This window comes from Penaeus monodon, chromosome 13 (assembly GCF_015228065.2).
Source record: "Penaeus monodon isolate SGIC_2016 chromosome 13, NSTDA_Pmon_1, whole genome shotgun sequence".
Taxonomy (NCBI): Eukaryota; Metazoa; Arthropoda; class Malacostraca; order Decapoda; family Penaeidae; genus Penaeus; species Penaeus monodon.
The window spans coordinates 23165519-23173529 of record NC_051398.1 but is presented as its reverse complement, the minus strand read 5'-3'; positions in this window follow the sequence as shown (position 1 = coordinate 23173529).

Below are 8011 nucleotides of genomic sequence, written 5' to 3'. Positions count from 1 at the left end.
AAAACCCCCAAAAAAAGCAATTTGGGAAATGTCGCGGTTTACCCTGCAAAAGGGGACCAAGTTACGGTTCAAGGCCTGATGCGCAGTTTTGCTTGGGAAGGAAACCTGGATGCATCCAGCAAATTGGATTTCCATCTTGATGCCTTTGTAACAAGCCCCTTCGCCAGATCATGGGGTACAGTTGGCAGGACCACGTGTCCCAACCGACAGTTACACCATGAGGCTGGCATGGGACCTGTTACTTGCATAATCCGGGATCGCCAACTCAGGCTATATGGACACCTAGCTCATTTTCCTGTGGATAAACCCTGCCCATCAGGTTGTCTCTTTGCGAGACAACCCTGGGTGGCGGAGACCTGTGTGACTTGGGCAGCTCAACGAGACCTGTCGCGAGGAATTAGAGATGGGCCAAGGGCCTGCCTGGAGACTCGCCACAAGGGACCCTCGTGGTTGGAAGCGAAGGGTGGATGCAGCCATGCGCCCCCATCGGCGTTATCCCCTTGATGATGATGATGATATATATATATGCATATATACATACATATACATTTCATATAAATTATATATATATTATGTATATATATGTATATCACATATATATACATATATACACACAAATATATAAAACGGTACACCTAATATATATATATATATATATATATACATATATATATAATATAATATATATTATATATATATGCATTATATATATATATTATATATATATATATATAATATATATATATATATTAGGTTATATATATATTTATATATAGATTTATATATATATAATATATTAAAATAAGTATTTAAAATACGTATATATATATTATGTTATATTTATGTGTGTGTTATATACATACACACACACACACCACACACACACACACACATAATATATATATAAAATATATATTATATATATATATTTTATATATAATTTTATATATATAATATTATGTATATGATTTATATATATATATATATAAAATATATATATATATATATATATATAATATATGTATTTAAGTACATATAATTATTATATATTATATATATATATATATATATATATAATATATATATATATACATGTATGTATATATATAAATATATGTATGATATTATATATGAAAGGGTAAGGAGTGAAAGAAGTGACAATGTCGGAAATAAGGTCAAACGACAGTTGGAACCATTAGTCTACTGGGAAACGTAGCGACTACTAGGAGTGAATGAGAATGCGAGTCGAAGGAATGAATGAAGCTCCATGAACAGTGGGCGTATGAAAGGAAGTGTGCATTCGTATGAAATAAAATGTTGATTGGGGGGAATGAATAGAGAATGCCTGGTGCAAAATTTTTTTTTAATAGTTTTTTCCCCGAAAATGTTGTAATGATTTAAATAGTAAACCCAAAATACCTTCTGGGCCTTATCGAAGAAGTTAGCTACCAAACACTGTAACTAACCCCCCCCCTGGTCCAAAAGGCTCCCCCCAAACCCGCTATGCCATCAGCCGTGCAGTTTGAAGGGCCCACGGCCCTTACCCACACACCCCTCTTGCGTCGAACCGGATTCTAGACTCTGTCCTGGGGAAGGTGCAGTCCCCAGCCGTAACTACCTCTGCCACCCCAAACCCTTTGGAAGAAAAGGGGCACATCTTCCCCGGCCCCCCTCCCCCTTCCGTCCAGGTACACATGCCTTTACTCTGGGTCAGGTAGTCAAGGCCAAAAGCAGTGTGTCCAGATCACCAATCCCACCGGGGCGGCTGCCCGTGCGCCCACCCAAAAAGAGCCTCCACTGGCCCTTGAGCTGCAACAACCCCCGTGACACCACAGTTCTGTGGGGGCGTCTGGAAGTCGCTGGGGCCCAAAACATATCAGGCCCCCTAGGGTTTTCCACCCCCGGGGGTCCAGGGCAGGGGGCATGGCTTCCCATCTATTGAGCCCTCCCCTGCTGCTGGTTCACGGCAGCTTCCCCAAGTGGGGGCCCGGGAAACCCAAAGGGGACGGTGGGTTTTCCCCCCTTCTCCAGCCGGTCCGAGTTTTCCCCCTGTCCCTTCCAACCCTTAGGACATCACTCGGAGGGTCCCAACCTCCACAGTCCTTGCAGCACTCGGGAAAGGGCATCAGAATCCTCCAGTTGAGAGGGGGGGTTTTCCGTCCTCCGACACCGACTATGCTGTGCCCTTCCCACCGCACCCCCCAACCCAGCCTTGGAAAGTGCTAGGTCTCACCTTCCCAATGTACCTTCCCATTTTAGCCTTCCGGCCCCAGAGGTTTTGGCGGGGGGCAGCGGGCCCTAGGCCCTGGTTGCTCTTGGGAAAGGGCCCTCGAACCCAGGCCCTCCCCAAACCCCGCCACCTGCAGGCCCCTCGGGGTGTGGCCTACTGACGAGATTTGCAGCGCTGGTCCTGTAAAGCGTCAACAAAGAAATCGCGGGCAGGCCCACGATCATTCTTCCGCAAAGCCGGGGGGACGACCCTTTCCCAGCCCCCCTTCCACATCCTGCGCCAGCGGGACAGTTCTGCCACGCTCACGATCCGCTTCAATGGGCCTGATATACCTAGCCGGTGGTGGTGCCCGAAACGGGTTTAAAGCCCCGCCCGCTGGTGTAAAAAAGGGATGTGGGGATGGCACAGATGCCCCAAACTTCCACCGCGGGGCCCCTTAGCGCTGTTACCAGGGCAGGGCCTTCTCTTTCCGGGCCCGCCTGGGCAGATGCCAGCATTTTAAAATTGGGTGAATAGCCCCCCAGGCCACCTTTTCCCCCGTCTAGTGGGGGAGCCCCACAGAAAGTTGGAGGCAGGGGCGCAGGGTGGAGAAAAGCGTGCCCGTGAAATTACACGGGGGGGGGGAGGAAAAGGGGGGGGGGGGGAGGAACGAGGCGGGTTTTGACCGGGTCCGGTTTGCCCCCACCCATATCCAAGGAGCGGTTCCCATGGTCCCCAGCCTTCTGCAGCGACACTGGCTCCGACACGACCCTGCGGGCCCGGGGGTTTCCTGCCACGGACCCCAGGGAACCCCAGTAAATCGCAAATCTGCATCTTTGCCAGAACCTCTCTCCTTCTCTCTTGCAACGTTTTCTACCCGTGAGCCGCCTTTCCCCTTCAAACTCCCCCAGGCCCCAACCTCGCCCTTCAGAGTCTGCACCTCCCCATCAGTTCACTCTTCACGCTGTTGCAGGCCTTGGGGTTTACTGCTGATTTCCCTCTTCACAGTGCAAGGTTGCTCTGTACCCCAAAAAGTTTTTTTCAGAACGTTCCTCTGCCTTCCTTGCCTGCATTCGAGAGATGGTGCGCCCGCTCGTGTGCCCCCCGTGCCGTCTTCGCCTTTTGCCATTTCCTCCCCATAACGGCCACATGGCAGGGGTAGGTCCATTGGTCGGCTTCACCTAATCGTGCCCTGCCCGTATGCTCCCCTCCCCATGGCGCCGTAAATTTTTGGAGAAAAGATAAATCGGGCGGCCCCACTAAAATATCCAAAAACCCCCTCCGCACCAATTTTTAGCGGCCGCCCGTTCCCCTCCCTACCAACACAAGGAGGCTAGGCAGACGGGTGTTATCCCCAGGGTCGTGAACACTGAATAGCTCCCAAAAGGGCCCCCGAGCACCCCAGCGTCCCCCAAAACCCCCCAAAAGGGGAAACCCACCCGGAGAGGAAGGGACGAAATAAAAAAAAATGACAGTCTTTCCTTTATTTACCAAGTTATTACCCATACATTTTCTATAGGCACAATACAGGGGGAAACCCGCATGTCAACTGACGATGCACTTATAACAGGGCAAAACAAAGTTTTTTCAGGTCAAAAGGGGACCCAAAAGAGGTCTTCACAGGAGCAGCCCCAATGCGTCTCCCTCTTTCTTGTTCCCCCCCTCCTCGTACAGCCCGGTGCGATGTTTGTCCAGGTCCCTTATGTTAACACATGCCCAGGTCATCCTTTCATGTTAACAATGTTTCGCACAGAGACAAAAACCCACTGAGTACCCAAAAAAAAAAAAAAAAAAAAAAAAAAAAAAAAAAATATATATATATATATATATATATATATATATATGTGTGTGGGGGTTGTGGTGTTGTGTGTGTGTGTGTGTGTGTGTGTGTGTGTGTGTTTTGTGTGAACATGCACACACACACACACACACACACACACACACACACACACACACATCACACACACACACACACACACACACACACACACACACACACACACACACACACACACATATATATATATATAAGTCGTTATGGTTTTTCCACATAGGCGTCGAATAGTCAATACGAAGAGGTAGACTAATACGGCCGTGAATAATTTCATGTTTATTCGCAAACGTTTCAGAGACCAGTTTCATCTCTATCATCAGTGCTGCAATGGTGAACCAAATAATATGCATTAGACAACAGAACTATGTAATTAAAGAGGTTCGCAAAATTTAAAAATAAAGATATCAAACAGTAACAAAAGTGAGCAAAACAAAACAAAAAGGTATAGGTATATAGGACAAACAAGTATAAACAGTGGAGAAAAAAACGAAAAAAAAACGAAAAACATTGGAGAAAAGATATATAAAACAAACCAAACATGGGTGATAGTCAGGGGGATGGACAATATTAACTAGTGAACAAGGTGGTTGCGGTAGAGTTGTTGTTAACCCCGGCTTCATTTTTTCGGATCAACAAAGATTCCGAGATCATGACGTCTAGACGGGAGGAATTTGAGAGGATAAAATTTTAAAGTCTGTGTTGGAGAAAGGATGTGAGTGTTGGTTAGAGTGCTCTCTTATGGCTGAGAAAGATGGTCTGCTCAGCGGTAGTTTTACATATCTATGATCCCTTTTTACAGATTATACAACAGGTTGATCTGAGAATTTTTTTCAGTAATTCCAACTCTATTGCAAATTTCTTAAAACAGCCTCGGAATCTTTGTTGATCCGAAAGATGAAACCGGAGCTTAACAACAACTTTACCACAGCCACCTTGTTCACTAGTTAACGTTGTCCATCCCCCTGACTATCACCCATGTTTGGTTAGTTTTACATATCTTTTCTCCAATGTTTTTTTGTTTTGCTTTTTGTCGTTTTTTTTCTCCATTTATATACCTGTTTGTCCTATATACCTATACCTTTTTGTTTTGTTTTGCTCATCTTTTGCTCACTTTTGTTACTATTTGATATCTTTATTTAAATTTAGCGAACCTCTTTAATTAGTATAGTTCTGTTGTCTAATGCATATTATTTGGTTCACCATTGCAGCACTGATGATAGAGATAAGACTGGTCTCTGAAACGTTTGCGAATAAACATAAAATTATTCACGGCCGTATTAGTCTACCTCTTCGTATTGACTATTTGACGCCTATGTGGAAAACCCATAACGACTTATATCAAAAGCAAATATGGCAAGACGGCATTGGATATCTTTAGGAGGACCGAGAAGCTCTCCTACCGCTCCAAAAAAAACTGCAGAAAGACATCAAATTCCTGAACTATTGCCGAAATTATAATGTAATCCCTAAATTTCTCAACTTCTGTGTACACAACCCTGTTTTTGAGAGAACTATAACATATCGCTCCTGGTGGTTTGTCCTGCTAGACAAAGAAATCACCAGTCAAAAGAAAAAAGATATTGTCATCACCAAAAAAATTCAAAAGGATTTAACCCTATTGAAATCTGTATTATCCCCACTAGACGATATATGCATCTCTAGACTGATCAACAACAATGTCCATAACAAACTTCTCAGAGTGGATAATATTCATAGTAAAAAACTTTTAAAACTAGGTATTGATGTGAAGAGAAAAGTAGATAAAGACAAGGTTATTTTCAATTTTTCGGATAGAATCCTTAGCGAACAAAAAGATATTCTTTCTCATGGACTGGATTATTGTATGCCTCCCAATATGATTTCCTTTCATAAATTTTATCTGTACTTTTAAAAGTTATGCATTGTTCTAAAAAGTTCTGAGATTTACAATAACACTTTCAGCAATGTCACCAACAATATAACAACTATAGCTAATAACACTTTCCGGAAATTCTCCCGTCAAATTAAAACTAATGATGCAGAAGTTTTCACGTTACCCCTACAGCCGCTTAAGAATGATGAGACTATATTAATCACCAGACCAGACAAGGGTCGTGGAGTTGTCATCTTAAGCAAACATGAATATCACCAAAAAATGATTAACATCCTAAATGACCATGCCAAATTCAAAAAGATCACTACTGATATATCTACCCACTTATTGTATCTCGAAGACAAACTAAAAAGACTTCTCCGGGTGATTAAATCGTCCATTTGGTGAAAACACCTATATTTTTTTTATTTACATCTGGTTCCCCAAACCTGGACTACTGTATGGTCTCCCAAAAGTACACAAACCTAATATTCCATTAGACCATTATTTCATCTATTGGCACCCTTTTAAATTTTAATACTGCTAAATTTCTGGTTCCCATATTGTCTCCTTTAACTTCCAATAAGTATACCATTGATAATTCCACATCCTTTGCTAATGAAATCACATCCCTAGACCCCAAACAACCCGTCACTATGGCAAGTTTTGACGTGGAATCGTTGTTCACTAATGTCCCCCTTCTAGAAACCATTGATATTATAACTAACATCATAAAAAAAAACACCCACCTTGACAATTTTGGTTTAACAAAAAAGAGTTTCAAAAAATTACTCATTATTGCAGCCCACCACTCTGTATTTTCATATGATAATGATCCATACACCCAAACAGACGGGGTAGCTATGGGCTCCCCACTTGACCCTTCATATGCCAATTCTTTTCTCTGTCACCACGAACTAAACTGGCTCAACAATGCCCACTTTAATTTAGACCCCTTTACTACCGTCGGTATATTGATGCCAATTTGTATTGTTTTAAAGACCCCTTACATGTAAATTTATCCTTACATTATCTTAACTCTAAACACCCAAGTATTAAATTTACCTGTGAAATGCAACAGAATAACCAACTACCCTTTTTAGACACCTGTGTTACCAATTTTAATGGCCGCTTCCATACCAGTATTTACCGTAAACCAACCATTTTCTCAGCAATATCCCATATGTTTATAAAATCAACCGCATAAAAACACTCATCACTAGAGCCTATAACCTATGTAGCAATTGGTCCACCTTTCATGATGAAATTAAATTTCTAAAAAAAACTTCTTTGCAAATAATGGGGACCCATTGTATCTATTGATAAAATAACAAAGGTTTTTCTTTGTAAAAAATCTCGATCACCTGTTGTATCATCCGTAAATGGGATCATAGATATGTAAAACTACCATTTATGGGGGAATTGAGCTTTGAAGTCAGAAAACAATTAAAAAGGCTCCTACAAAACAATTACCCGCAAATAAAATTCACTTTTGTTTTTAGTAATTCCAACTCTATTGCAAATTTCTTAAAACACCTACGAGATGCCACTTAATTTGTTTTAATGTATTTTAAACTATTTACCTCTCCTGACTGCCAAGTCAGGGACGTGGGGGCCACCTCACGATGGTTATTCACCGCATAATGGAACACAAAGGCAAGTCTTTTCGTAAAGGGAACTACCGCCCGAGCAGACCATCTTTCTCGGGCCCTAAGAGAGCATTCTCACCCAAAACTCACATCCTTCTCCAACACAGACTTTAAAATTCTTCCTCTCATTCCTCCCGTCTAGACGTCATGATCTCGGAATCTTTGTTGATCAAAGATGAAACCGGAGCTTAACAACAACTTTACTGCAACCACCTGTTCACTAGTTAACATTGTCCATCCCCCTGACTATCACCCATGTTTGGTTAGTTTTACATATCTTTTCTCCCAAAGTTTTTCGTTTTTTTCGTTTTTTGTCGTGTTTTTTTCCACTGTATATACCTGTTTGCCCATATACCTATACCTTTTTTTTTTTTTTGCTCACTTTTGTTACTATTGATATCTTTATTTAAATTTAGGGAACCTCTTTAATTTGTATAGTTCTGTTGTCTAAGCATATTATTTGGTTC